General features: G+C 41.0%; 1 pseudogene; it reads left to right on the plus strand.

Moving 5' to 3' along the window:
• The window catches only part of LOC102577168 (dynein beta chain, ciliary-like), a 264,557-nt pseudogene that overhangs the window by 170,742 nt on the left and 66,849 nt on the right, over positions 1 to 26,966 (plus strand).

The following is a 26,966-nucleotide window of genomic DNA, read 5'->3' on the forward strand; positions in this document are numbered from 1 at the left end:
CCCTAGCCTGATCATAGGGCTGGGGAGGGAAACTGAGCCATCTGGCTAAGTTCCCTTCTCCAGCCCTATTGCAGCGCTTATTGCAGCACCTATTGCAGCCCAATTGCAGCACTCCAGCCCTTCCCCTGCACTGTAATTGCTTTCTGCACCCCAGCCATGGGAGGCAGGGGGAGCCAGGGCTGCACTTCCTGCCTGGCTGAGTCTGGAGCCACTGGGAGTGCAGCCCTGGTTCTTCCCTGTCTCCTACCACCTGGCTGCTAGCTGCTTCGAAACTCAAAACATTTCCACTAGCATCATTTCATTTCAATTTCACTGTTTCAAGCTCAAAATGAGTTGAAATAGTGTCGAAATGAAATGGCTGGCGAAATTTTGCACAGCCCTAATAAACATGGATGGTGGCATCACCTACTCATATCAAGTAGGTCAAAACTTCCCATTATAAGACCCTTTTTTTCAGTTTTAGTTATCCTTTCAAGATGTATTTTTTATCTATTGGGTTTCTTTCCCATGCTGAAATTTTATGGAAGATTACTACCAAAGGACTTCAGCAGTTTCCAAGAATGGAGCTATGAACAAACCCGTTGTTTTGCCCAAGTTAAAGAGTCAATTCTGTTGATATCATATTTGAAAAACTCTACTGCCTGTACTCAAATGATGGTACTTGAAATATTTTGGCTAGGCCAGCCTTTTGGGCTAGGAACAGACATTCAAAAAAACCTGAGCCTGAATTGATTCAATCTTTGCAGGTTAGTCTAACCTGCCTAGGTGGAACCAGTTTGCAACTGCACAGACATTCTCTCTGGACTGAAAAAATGCAAGCACATGCCTGCAGTGACTCAGGCTAGAAGCCATGGGGTGCTAGAGCAGCCCTCCCTTCCCTTCAGTGCTGAGCTGAGGAGGGACATGGCCGGGCCCCAGCAGGATGCTCTGATTAGGGAGAGGTGTAAGTACCCACTCTGGCCTGCATTGTCCCAGGCTTTTCCCTGCTCACTGCTCAAGGGGCGGAAGCGTTGCCAGCCCCCAGCTAGCACTCTGAGGCACAGTGGGGGTGGGGTATATCTAGTGCATGCATCTGTTGATGGTACTGAGCTTTTCCATCTCCCTGTCCCTGCTTCTCATACTGTTTGCAAACCTGACAGGTGAGGGAGCCAGCAGGTGGCTGATAAACACTGTGTTATCAGCCCATCAACAAAACAAAAGTCTCTTTCATTAGTCAAGCTCTTCTTAAACAGCTTTTTCCAAGGAAGGAACAGACGACATTACCAGCTAACCTGCTGATTATCTCCAAAAAGCCCAAAGCGGACAGTGTTCTGTCTGCCTTTGTCCTGTCTCAGTGAAATTGGAGACACATACACAGACAACTCTCAGCATTAGCTAGCATACCACATGCCTAGGGTGCATGGGGCTGGGGTACATGCTATGGGAGATGGGGGATCCCTGCTTGAGCAGTGAGTAGCTGTGGGGGTGGGGCAGGGGGAAGCCAGGCAGACACTGCTGTGCCTGCAGTCTCTGCTGGAGCTCTGGGTATGGAGCAGAGGGGTGAGGCCAGCCCTGTCCAGCCCAGGGCTGCAAAGCATCTGGGATGCTGAGGGACTCTGGTTTACCTGAAACCAGGAAGGGGTCTGGGCCAGACATTGCATAAACCCATTTGACCCAAATCAGTTAAGTCTGATGTCACATTCAACCGGGTTTATCTTAAACCAATTTCAGCCATTTTGAAACTGGTTTATGTGCATTGAACTTATATTCTGTTACAGGTTTAAACCAGTTTCTGATCACTTAAGCCAGTTTATGTGTAATGTCTGTCCCTAGCTTGTTGTTTCTGTGAAAACCAGCTAATAAGCCTTTGAGATATCAGGTCCCTACATGCTCAGTAGGCATTTGTTAGAGCTTTTCCACTTACTACTCCAAAGATTTCATACACATTGCACATACTGTATAGTAAGGCTGCAAGGCATTTTACAATTGCAGTTCCTGGTTTCTTCAGGCTACACTGGTTTCAGGTCTGGGCATTGAAACTGAGAGTCAGGAGTCTGTTCCATTTTCACTCCTGTGCTTTTATCCCAGGATCCCACTGGCACCATACAAACACCAGAACAAAAAGATGGTCACTCTCTTGGAGCTGATAATCTAAAACTACAGATACAAAGAGACTGGAGGGTACACATGGCATCCTCTTGATCAGCACAACAGACAATGTCATCACACTGGCAAACTAACCCTTTTCAAGGTATCTGAAAGTATTAGGGTGAAAGAAACTTCAAAGAGGGATTTAAAGGAGAACAATGAGGTGGCTTTCCAAGTGTTTACAAAAAACTCTTCATGGATGTGAGAGGCAGCATGGAGAAAAATCAGGAAAGTGCTTGTTTAAAAATGTAATAATATGGGCAATGGAGGCAGGTATCACAGGACAATTAAAAGGAGTAGACAGAGATGCCATTTGTCATGTGATCAGTCCCTTGAAATCACTCTAAAGCCTTGCCCAAACAGAAAAACGTGCCCACTGATTGCATGACAAATTAACCTTTATTGTATGAGGGTTTAAATGAAGCCACTCCTAAGCAGAGAGGCTTCATTAAATTCTGTCTGCTCTAGCTGCAAGAGCAGCCTGACTCAGCGGCTGTCTCTGGATGTAAGGGGGAGAAGGCAGGGGAGGGAGGTCCCTTCTGGGGTTTTGTCAGCCTCACTGGAGTGGGGGTGCAGGTGGATTGGACCCCCTCACTCCAGCAGGGCTGAGAAAACCCCAGAAGACCTTCCTCAAGAGAGCTCCAAGAGTGGAGGTGGAGCCAGGGGAAGAGATGCAAAGGAAAGCAGGGGAAGACACAGCCTCTCTCCCTGGATCGGCTCTGACCCTCCACCTCACAATCCAACAGCTAACGTCTGGTGGATCTGCAGGATCAGCCTAACTCATGGCAATTTCTATGAATTGTCATGAGTTAGACCCAGGAGCTGAACATCTGTATGCACCCAAAGATAGGAGTTGATATTTTGAAAAGTATTGAATGAGAAAAGACAGATAAAGGTGGAAATAGAAAACAAAAGGATTCAAAGAGAAAATATACCCAAAAAACAGTGTTAAAAGCACATTATTAAGGTTTCAAAGTCACACACTAAGAATTCAGGTAACCTATTTAATGTTTATTCAGCCCACTGTGCAAAGATATTATGCATAATATTTTTTTCCAGTGCGCTCATGTCTCATTCAGTGTAGAAGACGGACCTACTCTGAGGATGAAATCAGAGTTGCATAATAAAGGAAGGTTTCTGTAGAACCTTTGCCTCACTTGCTGTTGTGGAAGTGATGAATGCATAGTGAATCACTCAGGGGTCTGCAGGATGAAAAAGAAGGATATAATGGCTAAGACAGCTGAACACTGTCTATGAAAACTAGGTTCTATTGCTGCCTTTGCCACAGTGTTCCTAGTTGGTGCTAGGCCCAAACCAGACTTTTCACAGGTGGTCTGCAATCATGTTCCTTGCTCTCTGGCTGCCTGACTTGAGACCCTGGGATCTGACCTGCAGAACGCATTGATGCAGCTGGAGTCATTGGGAAAATTAAGTCCTAGGTATCTCAATGTACACAGCCAGAATTAGTGGATATTGTTGACCTTGATCTTTGACATTCTCAGTTTCTGTAAGAACAGTCTCCCCTCCTCACACAGGAGTGTTGTGAAAATAAGTAATTAATGTTTATGAAATGATGGGATGAGATGGATACTAGGGCTGTGCAAATTTTCTCTGGCTGTTTTGTTTCAATGCTGTTTCAACTCATTTTGAACTCGAAACAGTGAAATTGAAACAAAACAAAGGGCTTCAAAACAGCCTTGAAACGAAACGAGGGCAGTCAAAATGTTTTGAAATTTTGAAACATTTTGAGTTTTAAAGCTGAAGCTGGGCTTGCCTGCAGGGAAACAGAAAGTAAGGAGAAGAGGAGGGAAGGACAGTGGGGGGGTGCACCTTAACACACATGCTGGAGAAAAAAGCTCCTGCAGGAGAGGAAAGAAAGGCTCAGTCACAGTTCGGCTGCCTAAGATGCAGCTGGTGCTACTGTGCTAGTGCTCACTAAGTTATTATTTTATCTGTTGCTATTTAAAGTGGTGGACCGGAATGAGGCTGTAGGGGAGGAGGAGTCCTCATGGGGCACACTACCATGTTGTGTAGGGGCCCCCAGTGACAGTGAGGGTGTGCCTTAACACGCACACGTACACACACACACACACACGTCAGAGTTTTGCTTGTCAGTAGCTTGAGGTGCAGTTTCCCAGAAACCCCTCCACCTATCTCCTTGAAAGCTGGCAGGCATCATGACCTCAGAAGGGGCTACCATTCCTGCTGTTTTCATCCAAATCTGCCAAAAAATGACAAATTTATAGGCAGTTTCATGCTTCCCCGTTGTAGCCTATGGACGAAACATCGAAACAGTTTAGAGAAAACAAAACAGAACAGTGGTTTTGAAACTAAATGAAACTAGGAATTAAACACTGTCCCACTGAAACTGTGACATAGCAGCATTTTGTTTCAACTTCTGTTTCGCACAGCCCTATTGGATACAAGCACCATGGAAATACCTAAGGAGAAAAAAGCATAACAGTTCTTTCTGCAGAGCAGGGTTTGAATACTGTGCAGTAAATAAGGCACAGGGCTGCTCACTGAACAACAAGGAGAAAACAAATTATTGAATAGCAGCTTAATAAGGGAGCACAATCCATTCTGTGCACTGAATGGGACAGAAAGCTTTGGAAAAAATCCTTTGTGATCAGATAATTTAAGATCATATTATAATTATGCATACAAGGAAGCAGAATTAAGGTTGCACAATCAAATTTGAGCATTACCACTTCTTGAATCTTGATCTTATAACCTTCGAAATATTCTTTTCACATAGTTGGTTAAATGTGATCTCTTCTGATGGTTAATAAGGGTTGATGTGTTTTTCCTAAAGTACGTTGTGCTTAGTTCTGCTTCTGGTTTTGCATTGCAGGATGATGTCAGTTTTTTAATATTAGCTGTGAAAATCTTTTTACCTTAATGCTCAAGAAACTTGATTGATCTAAGTTGTTATTGATGGTTCTAAATCTGTTGTTTTCCAGATGAAATGACAGAACTGAATTTGCATTTTTATAAACAACGAGGTTCCTCTCATGTGGTCAGAGTTAAGGCTATGTATTCGTCATTCAGGACAAGCATAGAAGAAATATGTGTGGACAGTGGAGGAAGAGAAGTAGATGCAGTAGCAGCCAGGTGCATGGGCATTGTCCTGCTGCTGTAAAAGCAACAGCCAGTGGGCAGACCATGCTGCAGCAACTGGGAACTGGTTTTGAGCCTGAGCATAAGTAAGACTCCTGCCCCACCTCCATTCGGTGAAACCCCTAGCTATGGCATTCAATGGGATCTCTCTGTGCTTCTCTCCCCCTGCCCAGGGCACAAACCCTGCCTCTGAGTAAATGAGGTTTTAAAGGAGAACTGATAAGTGAGATGCAGATAGTTAAAGAGATTGCTTCTTTCTTGAGCTAGTTGAAATTAAATTTGGCGTTTTTTTAATGGAATATTTCTGCTTCTGGCCCAAAAACTGAGAACTTCAAACAACTTGGGCTCTAGTTTTTTTCTCCTTCCCTTTTCTATGCTAAATTCGTAGATTAAATTCAGTCATTAAAGTGAGAAACAGAAGGATTTCTATTTGGTTTTAAATGTAAATCTCAACCCAACCTTCAGTATAAAGTTAGCTCCATGCCTCCATTATTATTACTGGCAGCACATAGGAAGGCCTATAGTTAAGGATGTTTGATGCTTTCTATTATAGGACCCTGTTTCTTTAGCAATGGACTTTTGCCATACTTGAAGTATTTAAGCTGAAATTGCCTATGCTAGTTATCTCCTTTAGGCTGATTTCTTTCTGGCAGTCTTTGAAAATTTCAGATCAGGTGATTCAGCTGTTTCTGAGACAAGGTTAGGGGAAAATACATTGCTTTTGCTATGCTTGAAAAAAATCATATAACAGTATCATTGAGAATGCACAACACACACAATTTTTTGTGATTTTGAATTTTAATGGAAAGATGTAAGTATTGCTGTTCTTGGTACCCTGGAAGAGAAAAGATATAGGAACTGAAAGAAAACAGTTCCTGGAATGACCTATGGTCATCTATTCAAAGTACTTATTGCGTGCCTAACCTCTAAATATCCTCTGGGATAGATCAGCATATGTACAGGAGTTTTTGTCACAAAACATTAATATTTCCAAAGTTATGGTTCTTGTAAATTATTAAACTAAAGGAATAAGTCATTTGGACAATGTACTTCTGGAGAGGTTAAATGCCATTCTAATAAGTGGCCATTATATCACCTACAAGTTCTTTATATTAAATTCTCAAGCAACTGATCCAGTTTCATATTTGATGTCAAACTACTTTGACCACATTTTCACAGTATTTTGAACCTCCTACAGGCTTTAGTAAGCTCAAGAAGAGTGAGGAAATGTACTATTTAGGCTCTCATTTAGGGTGACCACCCATCCCTAATTGGGCAGGATAGTTCCAAAATGGGAACATCAAGTCCTGGTCCTGGACTGCATGACTCTGGGACAGCATTTGCCCTGTACTCCCAGTATCATTCAGGGATCCGGGTTTTCCATTTACCGTGGAAAAATGCTGGAAATGACAAGTTTCCCCTTGCAGACTGGTAGAGTTCCAGCCTGCAAGGGGCTGCTTGGGGCTGGGGGGAGTGGGATGCAAGGGGCACCACATACATGTGTGCGCATGTATACATGCACATGGACAGGAATACAGCCCTAGGCTGCAGTGGAGAGCAGCTCCCACAGCTGCCTGCAGGTAAGTCTATATGGGGGGGGGGGGGCAGATTGAGGACCCCACAGTGAAGGAGAAGAGGGCAGGGTTGGAGGCTGGGTCTTTGGCTGGGGATGCTGCCCAGCCGGGGTGGTACATGGGACCCTTGGCAGGAACGTGCGGCCACTGGGCCTGGCCAGGGAGCAGGACAGAGCCACAAGTGGCTCATCCAGGGGGCGATGAGGTATGAGGGGTGGCTCCCTGCTGCTCCATGTAGTCCTGAGGAGGGGGGCACTGGGGGCACATGCCTCCCACTAGATTTGTGCATTGGTTCAGGGTTCCTCGCCTGCCCCTAGGAGATCTGTGCTGGCTTCACCGCTATGGCAAGGCACCCCCTGCCCACCTGGCAGCAATGATAGCAGCAGTGGCATGGAGTTGTGCTCCCCACCACTGGATGTGCAGCGGGCACATCCCAGGGCAAGGAGCCCCGAGCCCAAGTGGGCAGCCTGCACCCTCCCTCACCCCCACAGGCTCCACTCAGCTCTGTTCTGGCTGGCCATGGTGAGGGGAGGGAGAGGTGGGGCGTGTGTCCTGCCTTCCAATTTAGAAAAGGTGGTCATCCTACTCTTAATGCATATGGCTTATTCTGTAAAATGTGTTGGTTAGCAGGGTGCAGTGGTGTTTTAATCATTAGTTAAATTTCTGGATTATTCCACAACAATTGTGTGATAGATAGGAGTTGCTCTAGGCATAAGAGTTAGTGCCTACAGTGCTGTGACTCCAGGGAAAGAACTCCACAGGAAGCAGTAGTCACATGGCCAGAAAAGACCCTTGCATTGCAGGCTGCAGGAGAAGGTAATATATTAGAGCTGGCCCCGCAACTGCCAGAATTGCACTAGAATTGTGGGGCAAAAGAGCAATGCAACCACTGTGCCTTATGGCCAGGTCCTTTTCCTCACAGCAGGGTTTGCAGGACTGGAAGCATTTGGGTTGGATACATACTAGTGTTAGGTGGAACCCCATTCCATTTTGACCCCTTACTTTTTACTCCACAAACAAGGTGATAGAAATTCCCTCTCTAAATATGGTGGTTTTCTGTACTACTGTAAAGACTGATACAAACAATGGAACAAATTTCATTAGGTGCTAGAAGCGCCCAGATCAGAGCAGGTTTTATTGTTTTCATTTCAATGATCCAACCTCAACCCCTTGCAGGTTTCCTTCAGCACCTGGGGATCAGTAACCACTCAACTTAAGTAATTATTTGTCTTCTCTGCTTTTTGTCCCTTTCTGTCCTGAGCATGTGATTTTCCCAGCCCCATCATGCTAAGAGCCCCCTGCTCTTTTGGCCTCCCAGAATAACCTGTCTTCTGGTTCTGCTCCACTACTCTAGCATCCCACACAATCATTCAGCCCAACCCTGTGCAAACTTTTAATGCTTCTGTGACCATGTCATGTACTTCTTTCCTCTGTATGCAAATGTATCTTCTGATGCTTCCTTTGTTCTTCACTATGTCAGTGATGAAGATTTTAAAAACAAAAATCTTTAAAAGTCTTTGCAGGAGATTCATTCCCACTGTGCCTAATTTCAAAATCCAGTGTTATCCTATGAGATAAATGCACAACTATATGCTCTTTCAGCTTGTCTCAACAGTGATTTTAATCACAGAGGTTTTCTACTCTAGCAAACTTGTTTTCTTTTCACACTTTCCTTCCATCATGTTCTTAAAATTCCTGATCTTTCATCATGTTTTAGTATAATTCTACATGTTCATGAACATTGTGATAAATAGTTTTACCAATGTACTTATCATGGCATCTCCTATTGTTCAGAGTGTTTTTTGGCCTGTTATACTATGGCAGATGTTCCCAAACTTTTTCTTAGTGCATAACCCCTTCCAGATTTACCAGCTGCTCATGTACCCCTACCAGCATATGTTTTATACTTGAAACCCTTAAATGCCAGTTATTATTATAATTAAAATTAAATCTGCCCTTACACAATTTTTCCTGTGTACTGCCCAGAGATGTCTTGATTACCCCCAGGAGTATGCATACTATGGTTTGGAAACTCCTGTACTAGGGTTTTGGTGCCTCTGGACTTCCTCTGTTGCCCTTATTTGTTCTCTTGTTTCTCTTTCTTCCTCCAACTAAATCATGAAGCATCTGTTCATTGCCAATTTTTTAAATTGCACTTGTAAAAATAAGATAGCCGTGTTTTTCTTCTGCCAAGTTTCTCAAATAAACAGTAACTTCTAAAAATAAATATACAGAGGAATACTTTGTAAATGACCTGGCTGACACTTTTTTGTCAAAATTTTGTGATATCAAATCCTTTAAGTACAGCTCAGGAACTCCCTCAATTAAGGCTATAAACATCTCATGGTTCTAATGATAATACCAGCAAATTGGTGTTACCATGCATTAGAATTATTTGATGTGCGCAGGCTTGCTGCATAGTGTTCTCTTTCTGGTTTTTGTATTGATGACTTCACTGATAAAGAAAGCTTAGTGTAATGTTGCAGTGTTGTTTATGACTAGGTACAGACAGTCAAAAAGCCCGAGGCAGAATCAGTTTAGTCTTTGCAGGTTAGCCTAAATTGCACAGATTAAATTGAAACAGAAGTGAACAGGCATTTATTTTTGATTCACGAAATGCAGCCACATGCCTGCAGTGGCCCAGGCCAGAAGCCAGGGGAACTAGAGAACAGCTCTCTGGCTATGTGTTCACTTCCTCTTCCTGCTGCCCCTGAGAGCTCTGGGATTTGCAGTCCAGACTCACAGCAGAAGGACTCTGCAGGGCTGCTCATCATTCCTGCTTCCAGGTGCCTCTGGGATTTGTAGTCCACATCTGCAGCCAGCAGTAAGTTTGAACAGGGGAAGGGGTGTTTAACCCAGACACTTCCTCTTCCTGTTCCCAGACCCCAGCTGGGGTTTGCCTCAGGGGGGCACCCCCCCTCCCCACCTGTGCTCCCAGGCTGGGTTGCATCCCCAGCTAGGCTTGCCTCACCCCATGCGCCCTCATTAGTCAGCCCTCGCTGCTCCAGCTAGGGAGCAGAGGGCTGGGGCCAGCCCTGCTCTTTGGAGCAGACAGCACAGCCCAGCCCAGCCCAGGGCTTGAAAGCATGCTGGGATTCTGTCAGACTGTGATTTAACTTGAACCAGGAGGAGGTCTGGGACATAACTTTCATAAAACACTTTGATCCAAATCAGTTAAGTCTAATACTACATTCAGCCAGGTTTATCTTAAACAAGTTTCAGCCATTTTGAAACTGGTTTATGTGCACAGAGTTTCTGTTCTGTTACAGGTTTAAACCAGTTTCTGATCACTTAAACTGGTTTATGTGTAACTTCTGTCCCTAGCCAAAATAACAGAGTGTAGTCCCAGAACACATTTTTTCCTCTAAAAGATACAATTCAAAGATGTGTTGACTGGGCTTACTCATGGTGCCATAGCAATGAAGAGCTATGTTCATCATTACCTAGTGAGCTGTAAATTAAGATTATGGGATTAGATGTCTTGTGTGTAGTTTGTACAGCAGCTTGTAGGAAAATATGCTTTCATCTATATCAGGAGAAGAAAGCTGGTAGGTAAAGCACAGGATTGTGTTGCAGGCCATCTGCTTTCTGTTCCTGACTCTAGCTACACACCGCTGACTTGATCCCGTACCTGTCATTATTACCATGAAAGTCAACAAGAAAAATCCCTCTGAATATGCTGGTGCAGGATTAGACCCTTTATCATGTTGTACAGATGACATATACCTCTGTGTTACTCAGTATTCCCTATCTGGGAAATGGGGATAGTATCTTCATCAGAGAGTACTTGTGATGAAAATGCTATAAAATGGTATGAGGTTGTCAATGGAAGGCACCATAGAAGACCTTTTATGGAGTTGCATCAGCAGTTATTTGAAATCGTTTGTACAAGTGGCCGGGAATTGTATACACATAATGAGAAAGCCACAACTGACATCTCTTTTGCTTAAGATGGACCTTTAACAAGAAAACCAGAGAACCTGGAGGGAAAGATGGGAACTTGGAAGAGGTGGGGAAGGAAATGAGAGATTTATTTTGTTTTCATTAAACTAAAGGTTGGATGCATGTGTTCATTCAACTTAGAAAAACAGGGTTATAATGCCATCTTGGGGTTTCTGGTGACATCTCAATCCAATAAAACTGCTGTTTTAGTTTATGGTGTCAACAGAAATCCCTCAATGCCATTGAAGTACAGTTGTCTCTCATTGATTTTGTATTATTTCAACTGTAGAAAAATAGCACCTTTATTTTCACAGCAAAAGTATCCTATGCTGTGGCCATACACTTACTGAATATAAGGTCCCTAGCCATTTTTAACCAAACTTATGTGCTATCAAGAATAATATGCATTTTTGTAGGTACTGCTTGCAAGGTTCTGTCAGATATACTGTACTTCAGACTTTTTATGAGTCAAGAAATGGTAATTATACAGCTGTAGTGATTTTTCTATACACATTTTGCCAATACAAAAATGGCTCTTGATCTGCTGTTGGTATTTTAACAATATTTATAGACAAGATAATCAAACAACAATGAAACTTACTTTGTGACTGACTTGTTAGGGTGAAAGAGGAAGTAGCTGCATTTAAATACACCTACCCATGGTATATGTTCAATTTCAAAGTATCAACCCAGTTCAGAAACATGCTGAGTGCCTTGTTAGAGATGCAGAGTGCCCAAGACTCCTGCTATTGTACAAGAGCCAGGAGTGCCTCTCACCTCTCAGGATAGAGACAGCACCTTGTAGTATTGGTCCCTACATTGGTTTGGTCCCTACATCAGACTGGTCCCTACATTGAGAAGCCAAATAAAAAAACATGCCCTTGACTACACATGTACCATACTATCTTTCCATGACTTATTAAACCCCCATGAATGGACTGTGTCAGAAGTGTGGTGGTAAGCTAAAACACCATCAGTAACTTTGGTTAAATTGAAAGGTTGTACAGTGAATAATGCTCTTAAATATTTTATAAAATTGAGAATTAATGAAGCACCTTAAGAATAAACTGCATCTTTTCAGAAAACATCAAGTTTAATTTTTAAACAATAAGATATAGCAAAGTAAAAGGGGATTGTATAACAGTAACTGAAGTGCAATTTCTTTCTTATTTCAGCAAATTGTTTAACAATTAAGGCAACTTCCAGTATACCTAGCTTAGACCATCCTGGCTGGTATAAAACCTTCCAAAGGTGGGTATTCTGTAACCTCCCTAGTTAGCCTATTCTAGTGCTTAATTAACCTTCTAGATAAAAAGTTTTTCCTCAGATCTAACTTAAATCTCTCTTGGCTGCAAATTAGGCTGATTACAACTTTCCCAAGTTTAGTGAAAGGGGATTTCCCTGCCTTCTTTGTAAGTTGAAGACTGTTATCATAGCCCTTCAGTTCATATCATATCCCCTCGCTTTTCTCTAGACTGAGCAAATCCACCTCTTTCAATTTTGCCTCATTGGTCATGTTTTCTCAATCTCTTGTCAGTTGTGTTACTCTCCTTTGGACTCTCTCCAATTTGTCTACATTGTTCTTAAAATGTGGTGCCCAAAACTCAACACAATGCTCCAGCTGAGGTCTACCAGTGTTGAGTAGAGTGGAATAATTACCTCCTGTGTCTTACATACAACCCTTCTATAATACATACCAGAATAACTTTTTTTTCAACATCATATTGAGTGTATAATCCTCTATAATCACCTGATACTTATCTGATACACTGCTGCCTAGTCAGTTCTTCTCCACTTTTTTATTTGTGCATTTGATTTTTTTTCTTTCCTAAGAATAGTACTTAGTTTTGATACTAAGACCCAAAATTCTATCACTCAGTGGAAGCTTTGGATGTGCAACTGCTGCAGACCCTGACTATGAGTGTGGGCTCAATTCTGCAAAATGCCTGGAAGTCCTACCAACGTCACTGGGAGTTGTGGGTCAGTATCTCATAGGATTGAACTCTATAACATGTATTACCACATAATTTGGGGAAAAGCTATCATGTTTTCATAATGTAAAAGCATTATTCAATTTTGTTTCTTATTTTGCTTTGTTAGTTCAACTTCCTAAAAACTTTGTTGAAAATGTCAAGAGTTATACTAAGATACACTTGACCTGGAGTAAAGTATCAGAAGTTTTTAAACATTTAACGTATAGTGTATATTAGTATGAAACTAAGTTGAGCAGAACCCATTAATGTCACAGTGATCAGTTACCAATGGAAATAAATAATTCATGATGAAGGGAATTAGTCTAATTAGCAGGCAGTTTGAGTCCTTTGATAAAACCCAGCTCTAATTCCGTGAAGGGCAGGAAGTGCTGTCATCAGTCAGCCCTGAAAAGATTAGCATCTATTATGAATGAGGTTAGACACCCTAGTGAAGTCATGTGTGTCCTGGAGACAAACTTAATATGTTCCAGAATGGGACACAGTTTGTCTCACCAACACATCATGATTCCTACTGGGCTATTGTATGTAATAACAAGCAAAGATCAGTGCTCCTTCCTATCATTCTCCCCCTGTCCATCATTCTGACAACTGTGCAAATACATTTTCCATGCAAAGTGGGGAATGTGCCCTGAATGCTTGTAAAATTGCACAAGATGTCAAAGAAATTGCATTACCTTTTTCAGGAACTAAAAACAAACAGACCAAAATAATGAGTGAGGAAATGGAGGATTTAGAAATACGGCTGACAAATGTGAGATGTACTGAAAGATGTATTGTTTGCATGTATGCAGATTCCATTTGAAGAAATTGTCATTCATGGCATGTTCTTTATGTAGTGATGGAGCCATACATACATGATATTGAAGTTATAAGAGCAGTTGGGAGACTGTAACCTTGTGAGACATTTAGAGGTTTAGGGTTTAGCTATAAACCCTAAACCTTTAAATCTAAGCCATCCTTGAGTACAATCAAATATACAATTTATATATGAAATATACAATAACTTGTAATATATACATTTTATGTATAATACATATATATCCTACATAATACATATATCTGTTTGATCAGGCACACATATACAAATATATGTGATCTATATTGAGATGGCTGAGATCTTAAGGTTTTTTGTTTAGAAATTTTGGCTGAACTGATTCATCTGAGGAGAGTGGCTGAAAGCTTTGCAAGCCTCACATTTTTGTAGCCTACATGCTGACGCAACATCAGCTGTGTTTCCATTTTTACTTATGAGTCTTTTGAAATTATATGTTTCCGTTTTGCAATTTGATGCAATAATGAAGAAACTCCACATTTGTACTTTATTGTATTGCCTGTTTTTATTGTAGGAAATTAATTGCTCCTTTTATTTATGTTATTAAGGGGGGAGAAACAATTTTGCAGTATTTTATCATTTGCTGTAATAATTAACATACTAGTAATACAAAGAAGCCTTAGAAACGGGTTATATTATGTTGAAATGTCTGAACAGCACTTAATATGCTGACACTCATGACTGAGGAATGCTGATATTCAAAAGTGCATTGAAAAAGGTAACAATAAGTTACTAATAATATCCCTGATGATCTTAAGTTGATTTATAATATAGAAATGAAGTGGAAAAGAATAAGTGTAGTCAACACAAGAGGAGATTTTCATAGAAACAGAACAATATAGTGCTCCAGAATTGTATCTCAGCTGTCCAAATACTAAGTAACAATGGAGCACTGATATTACATAGAGTGCCAGATTTAAGTGCTACATTAGCTTCAAGTAGATTCCTAAATTAGATTTTGTGAAGTAGTGAACTTTTCCTCAGGCAGGATAAGAAAATATAAGGTAAAGTCTGCCCTGATTTGCAGTTAGCACTGTAACTGCACAGTGGTGAAAGTCAGGCAGAACATAGCTAAGAGATGCTTTCACCTATTTGTGGTTTTACTCTACCTTCTATCACCCAGTGTGCCTCAGAACCTATCTTGGATATGATATACTTCACTAGCAAGGAAGTGTGCCAGGCACTAGTGTGTTGGGACTACTGCACAATTAATCTTATTAGTACCTGGTTTCTATTACATATATCTAAATACACACACATTCACGTGCACTGTGCTAGAGCACAGTTTTAATTTGTTCTTTTTAAGGTCTTGCTCTGAGGAGCCCATGGTCAGATGCTCTTATTTAAATTCTTAAGCACATGCCCAAATTTAAGCATGTTAGTAGTACAATTGGGGTCAAACTAATGATCTCTCTCCATTTTAGGGTTTTATACCTATGTTAACCACCTTACTATCTAAGCACGTTTCTTATAAAATCAGCAGCAGTTGCAGTATGCTTATATTTCATGGAGAGCCTGATACTTGTCCCTTTTCAGGATAAAAGGTGTGCTAGGGGTAAACAAAACAATTTAACATTGTTACATAAACACAACTTATTACTTGTATTACAATAACACCTAAATGCTCTAATCACAGACCCTGGACTACGTTGTACTATCTTTGTCCAAGAGAACTTATGTTGTAGGTTATGTCCCCTCCTTTTTCCTTGATGTGTCTTCCTCTAAGTAAGACCATAGGTTCAAAATGATATCACTTGCACATCTTACATACCGTATGCTTGTTGGTTATGCCAGATTTTTTGTTTAAATGTTTATGGCTAGGGACAGAAGTTACACATAAACCAGTTTAAGTTATCAGAAACTGGTTTAAACCTGTAACAGAACAGAAGCTCTGTGTACATAAGCCAGTTTCCAAATGGCTGAAACTGATTTAAGATAAACCTAGTTGAATGTAGTATGAGACTTCACTGATTTGGGTTTATGAAACTTCTGTCCCAGACCCCTTCCTGGTTCAAGTTAAACCACAGTCCCCCAGCATCCTAGCATGCTTTCCAGCCCTGGGCTGGGCTGTGCTTTCCAGAAAGCAGGGCTGGCCCCACCCCTCTGCTCCCTAGCTGGACAGTGAGGGCTGGCTGACAAGGGGATGGGGGGGGAGCAAGCCTGGCTAGGGATGCAGCTCAGTCTATGGGGTAGGGGAGGGCTGTCCCCCCAGGCAAACCCTGGCTGGTGTCTGGGACCAGGGAGGGGAGTTAAATACCCTTTCCCTCACTCAAACTTACTGCTGGCTGCAATTGTGGGCTACAAATCCCAGAGGCATCTGGAAGTGGAAAAAGGAAGTGATGAGCAGCCCTGCAGAGTCCTCCTGCTGTGAATCTGAAGTGCAAATCCCAGAGACCTCAGGGGCAGCAGGAAGAGGAAATAAACACAGTCAGAGAGCCATGTTCTAGCGCCCCCCAGCTTCTGGCCTGAGCCACCTCAGGCATGTGGCTGCATTTCCTGAATCAAAGTTAAATGTCTGTTCACTTCTGTTTCAGTTTAATCTGTGCAGTTTAGACTAACCTGCAAAGACTGAATCGATTTACCCTCAGGCTTTTTGGCTGTTTGTACCTAGCCTTTATCTTGTAATGTGAACAGCTATAAATACGAAATACAACATAAAGTCAAGGGCAACACTTTGTTGTGGAAGGCAGAGCAAACTACTTTTTGAATGCGCAAAACTCCCACTGAGTGCAGCTCAACTTGAAGTTAGTAGCAGGTCTAGCCTTGTATCTAGGGGCAAAATTTGTGCCTACAAATGAATGAACCACAAGCAGCCACATTGTTAACACACATGGAAACTGAGCTGAGGCCTCCAATGGCTTCTATATGTACTTCGAAAGCAACAGCAATAGAAATCCTTTCTAACTACTACTTTTCTTTTGAATAATGTGGTTAAGCTGCACTATATTTTCAGTACCCTGAAGATAGATCTGGGAAGGAGCCAGCTGCACGTAACTATACAGCAGTGTTAGCCTTGTCATACTCTCATAACAAAATCACAGCAAGCTATTTGGACAAGAAATATGGACAAGAAAAAACCATTAAAAATAAAGCAGACTGTAGACTGCAATGAAGAGATTAATTTTTTAGAATTATGAAGTCCTTAAAAATGTGAGGGTGAAAGAACATTTCTAAGTACACATTTACCGGTACTTCTTCTGTATTTGTCTCCCATATATGTTCCCTATACTTTTTCCTCTTTTACCCCATTCTGCATGCTACAGGTATCATACAATTAACTGATAATTCACTGTGCAATTAGCTTGAGACCAGCTACATGTGCAAAATACCTACCATGCCATAAGAAGTTCTAACCAGCTATGAAGTTAGACCTTGAAAATGTGTACTAACTTTATAGCAGGTTGCAGTCGAGCTTTAACTTGCACATGTAGCTGGGTCCCCCCTGCAACTGGAAACCCTATCAGATGATGGGGCTCCCAGCTGCAGGGGTGCATCAAGCCCATCTGGTAGGAGTCCCACAGCTGTGGAGACTCTCAGCCCCAGTAGCTATTGAACCCCCTGGAGCTGAGGGATCATGGCTGCCATGATCCCCCAGCCTTGGGGGTCTGTGAACCCACCAAGGCTGGGAAATTGCAGCAGCTACACCCCAAAGCCCTGGGGGTGCACCCCAAAGCTGTACCCCAAAGCGCTGGGGGTTTGAGATGCCCCCACAGCTGGAAGCCCCTCCCAGTTGTGGAAGCTTGCTCCTTGCCAGTTCAGGGAAGCCTGGGATCGGGTCCCCCCTGCATCAGCAACAAGGTGTGATGGGATATAATGTGGGATCCCACAATCATGCCTCTTGTTATATATGTGTGACATGGCATGTGGTAAGATTGTGTCAGTCATCAGTATTGTGGTGTTCATATATACCAAGCCAAAGCTCCATTGTTCTTAACCCTCCAAGACTGTCATAGCCCCCAAAATCAATAAAAAATATAGCATGGCAGTGAAGAACACGTGTCTATATTCAAGTCTCAATCAACATTAAACTGAATCAATTTACATTTAACAGAAGTGGCTGTAAGGGCCTGGGTGAGTTAGTTCTTATAAGGTACTAATAATATACTACTAATGATATTATTTGTCTGTTCTTCCAGAATGCTTTAGATGAGGCTTCTTGTCATGTATATCAATGTGAGTGGCATCTTTCAGAAACATAGACTGTTTATATCACCTTTGGAATAACACAGCAAGTCTTTAAACTATCTAGAAGATATAAGACATTTCTGAAATGGCCACTTCCATTTACAACTTTGAGTCACATAATTTCATATTACTATTAATTATACTTTTGTGGAACAAGTGTTGACTTGTGTTCCAACATGTGGCTGATAGCTTGTGTTCTTGAAAGAAGATCACTAAATAATATCAACTCTCTTCTCCTTCTATTGAACAGGAAGATTATGGATCATCATCCACTTTTCCTATTCACCAAAAATTTAATCCACAGTTGATCTTTCAGAGAAACCAGAGCAGAAGGCATTGTTAGCTCTCACCAGAAGGAGGCAACAGAAGTTGCAAATGAGAATTTTGTACATGTTAATAGCATTTCAAAGCCACTTTGCCCGACTGTAAATGAATGCACAAGATACTACAGAATATGACAATTCCATGTGCCTTTTTCAAACAGTCAAGGAATCCTAAAGCTATGGGTTTTATCACATTTATTTCAGTGAAGGGTTTACCTTGGAATGGAATGAGGGCTTGGTTTAATACATTTATCATGAGGCTCTTCCCCTTTGAGGGAACTATGCTGATATTTGAAATAGCAGGGACCTGAAAATGACAGAAATGGTGACATGGTATAATATCACTCAACCCTGTCAATACATGTCAGTGTTGGACTTTGTTATTCAGACCACAGCTACCAACCAAGTGCTTTCATTTCCATTCCCCTTCACGCTGGTTTCAATGTGAAGTCCTTTCAGGTGCTACTCCTACATCCACTACATGCCACTATGATGTAGTTTCAATGCTTCTTCTGTTTAAGGTGTCACAATACTTGGATGCTTTCTCTAACAAGTTATTAAGTACTGGAATTGAGCATAAACTGATATATTGCTATTTATTTCTTACATGGCTAAAAATGTGCAGATTACACCCTTATGTATGTAGAAAAATGCTGCCTAGAAGCCACGACAAGTGGTTAGGTAAGCAGCCAGATACGACATGAGTTACAACGGTACAGATTTTGACATATTTGTAAGTGGAGGTTCTGTAGCAAATCATCACATTCTACATTGTAATAATAACTTTAAGGGAATGAGATAAGTAAACTCAAACTCTGATTAGCAGGGTGTTCCAAGCCTAAGGGCAGGGTTCAAGAAAGGACACTGTAGGGCATCACTGTTGAAGGGAGAGGAGAAATGCAACAGGAGATGAAGTCAGAGATGTAGGCTGGGAAAAGGCCATGCAGAGTCCTGAGAACAAGTAATGTGAACTTGATATGCAGTGGGGAACAACGACAAGCTAGTGGAGGGATTCAAAGGGTGCAGAGAGAAGTGACAGTATTCGCCCAATCTGGCCACAGAAAATAGTTGATAGCCATGACCAAACACAAGTTCACAGCTGCAGACAGCTTCAAAAAAGACCAATCAGATGAAGACATTGCAAAACAGCATCTTCCGTAACTTCTGTCTGTACTGCCTTGCCAGCCTGTCGCTGTTTTCAGAATGGGAGCGGGGAAAGGGAATGAAGGGAATTCAGTCTGAGGGTGTTTCAGCCCCTGCTGGAGGTGGAGCAGGTGTATTCCTGGGGGTGGGATTCCAATACAACCACCCCACTTTCCAGAGCTGACGGGAACCCCTGGAAGGAGCTCCCTCTGCTTTCTTTCCTGCCTCCCATTCTGAAACAGGGACTGACTGGGAGGAGGAGCTAGATTCTCCCCCTCCCTACCCTTTGGAACCAAGAGTGAACTTCTGTTTGGTCTGGGAGATCATTGTAACTAAGAACTCTGCCTGCAGTTACAGAAGGGAGCTGCACTTCTATCTGCACCCATAGATAAAAATTCTGATTTTGAAACGACGTATGTTAGTGATCATCTTAGCATTAGAAATGGAAGAAGTCAGCTGCTGCCACAGTTGTAATGGTCAGCATCTTCAGAAGTTGCAGCACTGAAGATATCTGCATCCGTGACCTGCCTAGCAGTATGAGAGTCTTTCCCGACTCTAGATTGCAGGTGAAATACACTAATCAGTGTTCTGTTTATCTGTCTGCATTCAGAGACTGCATTCAATATATACATACTTCGCATGTGTATATTGCCCATAGGTCAAGCAGAATCAAAAGCATTGAATAAATAGGTCAAGTGATGTGGGCAGGAGGAACTAATACAATCTCCTTTCCTCTGTTCAGAAACAACTCAGCCAGCTCATTTTGTCACCTGAGAGAATGAGACAGCATCTGGCTAGAGAGCATCTAGGGCTTGCAGAATGAGAGAATCTGTAGAAGGTATAGATGATAGTGAAAGACTTTGAAAGCAGCTTAGGGGCTGCACTGGAAAATTATATGTTGGCATTTTGTCTTCAAACCTCAGTCCTAAGGTGCCTGAGGGACCCAGTGCTGAAAACATCCTTGTCAGAGTCCTTTGAATCCATTATTGATCCATCTTCTTCCTGAGTGAGAATTGCATGTATTCCTTACACGGCATTGTGTCCTGCCACACCCTTTTCAGGTGAAAAAACCCCATCAACCTGCGTTTTCCTCCAGTCTCAGTTACAAAATGGCTTACTGGAAATCTTGCAGGTCAAATTTATTAAATCATGTGGGAACAGGATTCCAAGTCAGTGAGAAGCCCCTATGCACATCCAAGGTCAGAAAGGCTCTTTACAAACTGTCTCTAAATTCCTATTCTAATACACAATACATGTGGCAGCCTCTTGTTGTGATGGCAGTTCTGGTTGTTGTGATATTTGTCTCCAATTGAGTAATTACCGTTACAACATGACCTTCTCTTGTAATATAATCTGTATTAATGCAAATTGTATTTTACTAATGCACACAATTTTGAAGCTAAGAAACCTCCTTCTCTTAGCAGCATACTGTATCTTCTGTTCCATAATTAAACTAGAACCCTTCTTTTGGACAGATTCACTCAGTAACGCCATCTTTTGAGTAATACACCTTCAGACCAATGCCTTGCTTTGATATATTACAATGATAGACTGAAGTGTTCATGTAATACATCATCATACTGAGCTGTTGCTGAATGCCAAGGATTGAGAGACTGAGCCAGCTGTTTTTCTGATTCATTCATGTAATGCATCACCAGAGTAGGGTAACCAATGATGTATTACTCCAAAATGACAACAGCCAGAAAAGAAAGGGTCCAGGGGTATAATGAGGCATTCAAAGTGCCACACTGGGCTACAAACTCCTGGAACAAGGTGCTGGTAATAAATCAGGTTCCATAGTATTACATTAGCAGTTCTACCAAGGAAGTATGCACAGACATTGTTATTGGTAATTGGACTTTGTCTCAGTGATGCTACTTTTCTGTGTAATCAAAAATGTCCCTAAAATATTTTTTTATTTCCAGTTTCATTTAGGAATTAATAGCTCAAAATATAAACTGCCCAGAGTAACGGGCATGACATTCAGGGAGAAAGCATTACTTCTCAAGTTAGAGCATTGATAGCACTCTGTTGGATATGACATAGTTCCCCCAGTGCACTGCTCCTGTTCTGCAGCCAGGGCCAGAACTCTCTCTCCTGCCATTAATGGTGGATTGCAGCAAGCAGTCTCTATGCTACTTCAGAAAAGTGTGGTAGTTATGGCTGACCCCTCTGCAGGCTTTGTAGGTGGTTCATTACAACCTCTCGGCTCCACACTCCCTAAAGAAAAGATAGCCATAAAGTGGCCCTTTCATCTTGAAAGAGAGACATTAAATCAACTGGTGCTGCTACATATTTTTACTTGCAAAACATTGTCACCTTGATTGAAGCCACAAATAGAAGACATATGTGTGTGTATCTATATATAGATATCTATAGATATCTATATGTCTATAAATACATAAGATAGATAAAAAGACATATAGATATCTACATATACACACATACATCTATAAATATATATATATATATATATATCTCAAGTCATATCAATGCTCCAACTTGAGAAGAAATGCTGTATATTGAGAAGTAATAGATCTATATATGTATGTATGCACACACATATATGTATGTGTATATATGTATATATGTGTGTGTATGTGTGTATGTATATATATGAATACTTAATATATGGAAAATATTTTAAAATAATCTTTATTGTGAATCTGTTTTTTAGCCCCAGATGAGACCTTCTATCAGCCACCTCATTGCTTTTGCACATACAAATGTTAATGAAATAAGTGTCAAGTATCAGTAGAATGAAAAACATTATTGAGCTTCCTGGGATTACTGAAAGAGTATCAGAATCTGCTTGGGCAAAAGAGAAAAGAGTTGTTTAAAAAATGGAGAGATTGGAAAATGATTTACAAAAGCTCCAGACAACGGCTTCACAGGTAGGTCTTCCAAATATTTGTCTTATAATAATAATAATAATAATTAATAATAACAGCTCAGTGTGTGCAAATGTATAAATTATACAGTTGCAAACTGCAGTGAGTAAATAGACCCTTTGCCTAAAAACCTTACATTCTAGCTACAAACGATTAGTGCTGGAAACAAAACTTTAGTGTAGGAAACTGCAACAAACCTGCTCTGTAGTTCTACAGCTTTAAAAAAAAAATTTACTAAGTGGCAGCATTTAAGAGCCTGAATGATAAACTTGCAATACTGTATCGATTTATACAAATAAAAGATGTCATACACCCAGGGAGTAGGGCCTCTAAGTGGGAGGGGGAGAGGAGAGGATGCTGTGCTCTTGGTACCACGTCCAGAAACTGAAAATCTTCATTTTCCACTTTCACCTTGCAGGAAATCCCTAGTAATTTGCCAGGATGAGTCCCTTGGAATCTGCAATATTATTCCTTCATTTGATTGTGGGTGCAAATTCACAGGTGCAAACATTCTCAGTAATCATTGCCCAAACCTTTACTCATTATAAAATCTTAACACATTTCTGTGCTTTGTTTTTTAGGCAAACCTAATTTTCCCCCAAATTATATAAATTGCCACATTTCAGTCAATCATTTAATTTAGCAGAAATGTTTTGCTCAGTCCGGTTCTCTTTTAAAATTCTTTTTACCTTTCCTTAAAACATTCTGATAAGTGAGAATATAGGTCAAAAGATCACATTTAAGGAGTTATGCTGCCAAAAACAGGTGGAGAGTGTCAGATATATGTTCCCCCTAACACTAGTGTGTCATGGCTAAATAATGGCCATTAATATGTCCTTGAATGAGAGAGACTCCATGGAAATTGTAGTTACGAACATGCAATCAGCTCATTTATAGAGTAACAAGTGCTGCCTTGTGCCAGCTCTTCAGAATTTGAATAAAATTCATTTTATCTGCTAGTATTAGACACTGAGTTATTGTTTTCTCAATTATTTTTGACACACAAAATATATTGGGCTCTACTCTGTGTGTAAACTTACTAAATTCCTACTTAGGTCTTTTTATAAACTTAGACAATAAACTACATATCAAATTAAAATCCAAGTAAATAGTTTTTTATTGCTGCAGCCAAAATAGTAATATTACATTGCATTGTTTAGTAAGCAATAAAATACTTCAAGGCCAAGAGGTTTATTTGGATAAGAAAAATTGATTACCATTAAATAGGGGGGAGAGGGGAGTCTAAATCTGCAGTTCACATACATTGTTTTCATTTTCTTTGAATGTCAGTGAGAGTTTTGTCTTCATATGGTTTTCAAGATTGTGTCCCAAATTAATATGATGTGGCTATCATTGCTATTATACTACTATTGCTTAAAGTATGTATTTCAAGGGGGAGATCATATAGATGAATTACAGGCATCCAGCTTTTCAGCAGTAGTTGGAATTTCTACTGTTGAAATTAAAAAGAAATAGTTTAAAAGTAACTTGAACAAAACTAATCAGGAAAGCGAGAAAAATGGTTGGGCACATCTTTTTCTATCTCAACCATGCAGTTGGTCCTATAAAAGATATAATGGACAGCAATTCTTGCCTTGAGCACAATTTGACATTTTAAGGAGAAGACATCCCAAAAGGAGCACTTGGGAACACAGTTCTTCCCCTAACTGCAATCTCTTGGGTCTCATCCTGTAAACAGCAGAGGTAGGCAAGATATATTCACATGGATCCAAGATTTGATTACACCTCTTCTGTGATAGAACCAACTTCTCTGCCTTTTATGGTACAAACTGAGCAGTAGTGAAGGGCTTCCACTCATAGTTCTAAATTGTAGGACCGCACAAAATTTCTCCAGCTGTTTCGTTTTGATGCTGTTTCGACTCATTTTGAGCGTGAAACAGCAAAATGGAAACAAAATGAAAGGCTTTGAAACAGCCTTGAAATGAAACAAGCGCAGTCAAAACTTTTCAAAAGTTCCAAAATGTTTTGAGTTTCAAAGCTGAGCTTTCTTGTAGCTAAAGAGAAGCTAAGGAGAGGGAGGAAGAGAAGGGGGCAAGGACTGCTCTGATATTGACTGTGTAGCTGGCCAGTGACTGTGATCCTTCCCTAAGGTCCCTTCCAATCCCAGTGCTCTGGGGGAGGGATGGAAAAATAGCATAAAAAACATTGTTTGAACTGAGCTTTCTCCTGTGCCTTCACACTTACAAGTGACACGTTTTGCTCTGAGCAGTTTGAGGTGCAGTTTCCCAGAAACCCCTGCACTTATCTCCTTGAAACCTGGCAGGCTTTGTGGCCTCAGTAGGGGCTACCATCCCTGCAGTTTTCACCCCACTGTACCTTAACACACACACATCATGAGTTTTGCTGTTCAGCAGTTTGAGGTGCAGTTTCCCAGAAACCCCTGTACTTATCTCCTTGGAGCTTGGGAGGCTTTGTGGCCTAAGAAGGGGCTACTATCTCTGCAAGTTTAATCAGATTCAGGCAAGAAATGACAAAGTTATAGGCAGTTTCATGCTTCCCTTTTACAGCTTATGGGCAAAACATCGAAACAGCCTCAAAACAGTTTCGACAAAACAAAAATGGAACTATGCTTTGAAATAAAACTCAAAACAAAACACCGTTCTGTTGAAACGTTGAAATGGAAGTTGAAATGGAACGGTGCTGTTTTGCAGAGCCCTACTAAATTATAAAGGTGATTTTAGATCAGCTGCAAATAAAATCACTTCCCCTTTAGTTTTTATGCTCTTCTTCAGGTAAGAAGTGTGAAATGTGAATGATATTAAAATGTGCATAGAAGTTGTGCCTTGGAAGATGATATTAAAGAAATGGGTTATTCAGAAATGTCAAGCCATTAACTTTAGTTCACTTTGGATCAGGCACTAAATTCATACAAAGTTATACAAAATTATAAAGTGAACCAAAAAAATTAAAGTATTAAATTAAATGAAACTATGACACTCTCATGTTCTGTCTAGTTGTGCTGCTTCATGAATCTCTCCAAGTTTTTGTACAATTATAATGTGTTATTCTTCCTTCTTTTTTCACAGCTAATAAAATGCTTGGCAGGCATGGCATACATTTTTTTGGACACTTTGAAAAGTGCTGTGAACATTTAATTGTTAGGAAAATATTTGACACCATGAGGGTAACATTAATATGCAAATAGACAGACTATCAAATTCATTTTGGTGCCTCTAGGGCAGTATCTTTATAAATACAGAAACATAATTATGCATCCTCTAGAGGACTAAAAATAATTATACAAATTTACAACAAAGCCCAAGGCAGTGTCTCCTTTTAAGTGTCTATTTTAATATCATTTAAATCTTGTTAAAACTTAATTACTAATTCTCTCTTGTAATAATTTAGGTGGAAGATCTGATGTCTAAACTTGGTGTTCAAGAGATAGAACTTCATCAGAGAAATGAAGACACTGAAGCACAGATTACCAAAATAGGACAACAAACAGAAAAACTTAGCCAAGAACAAGCCACAGTGGATGATGAAGAGCAAAAGGTATACACATACCTAGTAATAGCCCATAAAAACTCACGTAAAAATACATTCGTGAACACGTGCACATATGCAGAGCTTGATTCACCACCTGGCAAAACTCAGGCTGTGGGCCCAAAGAAGGGAAAGTCTACAGTGTAGGAGAGAAGAGGATCCAGTGCTCCTAGGCAACCACAAGGTGTGTCCTGCCAGGTGCCTAGAGCAGGTCAAGAGTTTTTTGTTGTAGCCGTGTTGGTCTAAGGACATAGGCAGGCGAGGTTCTTTGGGTAGATGTGATATCTTTTATTAGACCAACTGAGTAGTTGGAACAAAGTTCTTTGCAAGCTTTCCGGCACAAGTGCCCTTCTTCAGGCATAGGGAGGCTCTGCTTTTGTTCTGAGATCTCCAAGGAATGAAAGAAGCTAAAAGTGTGACAGGAGGTCAGTGAGAATGTAAAGAGGTGGAAATTAGGAAAACAATGGGTAGAGAAGGGAGGGAAGCGGGGGAATGAGGAGGAAAAATGGGTGAAGGAATGCCAAAGGGAGACTCTGCTATAGTGATGAGTTCTCCAAGGTAAAAAAGAGGCAGTCTGTGAAAAAGTAAATAGCTGGAAATAAGGAAAACAAAGGGTAGGGAAGGAGGGGAGGGAGAGGGGAAAAAATGTAAATGGTAAATTCAGACAGGTACCTGGTGAATCAGATGTCAGGCAGGTTGTAATGTGTCATAAATCCACTGTCTATATTGAGTCCATGATTTTTTGTATCCAGTAGATTTATGAAGTGAAGTATGTAGGTTTGTCTACAAAAGGTGTTTTGTAAGGTCCCTTTGAGGATTAGAACTGAAATGTCAGAGCGGGAGTGATTTTCTTGTTAGAAAATGTGCCCCCACAGGTAATTGGATATTTTTGTCTTTGATGGATTTTTGGCGTGCATTCATTGTGGTACACAGTTGTTGTTTGGTTTCTCCTATATATTTTCCATCAGGGCATTTGGTGCACTGGCTGAGACATATAACATATCTGGAGGTGAAGATGTAAGATCCAGGAATGGTGATGGTTCTGTTGTGGGGTGTGATTATTGTGGGATTGGTGGAGATGTGTTGGCAGGTTTTGCATTTCTTATCCTGGCCAAGTCTGGATCCATTTGGCGTGGTTTGGGTCATAGGGAGTTTGCTTCTGGTGATGAGGTTAGCAAGGTTTGTTGCTTGTTTAAAGGCTAGGATGAGTGGTTCTGGAAAGATCTCTTTAATAATTGGGTCTTCTTCTGGTATGGGTTGCAATTGTTTGAGGATTTTCTGTGTAGGTTCCAGGGAAGGGTGGTATGTCATAACTAATGGTGTGCAGC

This window comes from Alligator mississippiensis, chromosome 4 (assembly GCF_030867095.1).
Source record: "Alligator mississippiensis isolate rAllMis1 chromosome 4, rAllMis1, whole genome shotgun sequence".
NCBI classification, from domain to species: Eukaryota; Metazoa; Chordata; order Crocodylia; family Alligatoridae; genus Alligator; species Alligator mississippiensis.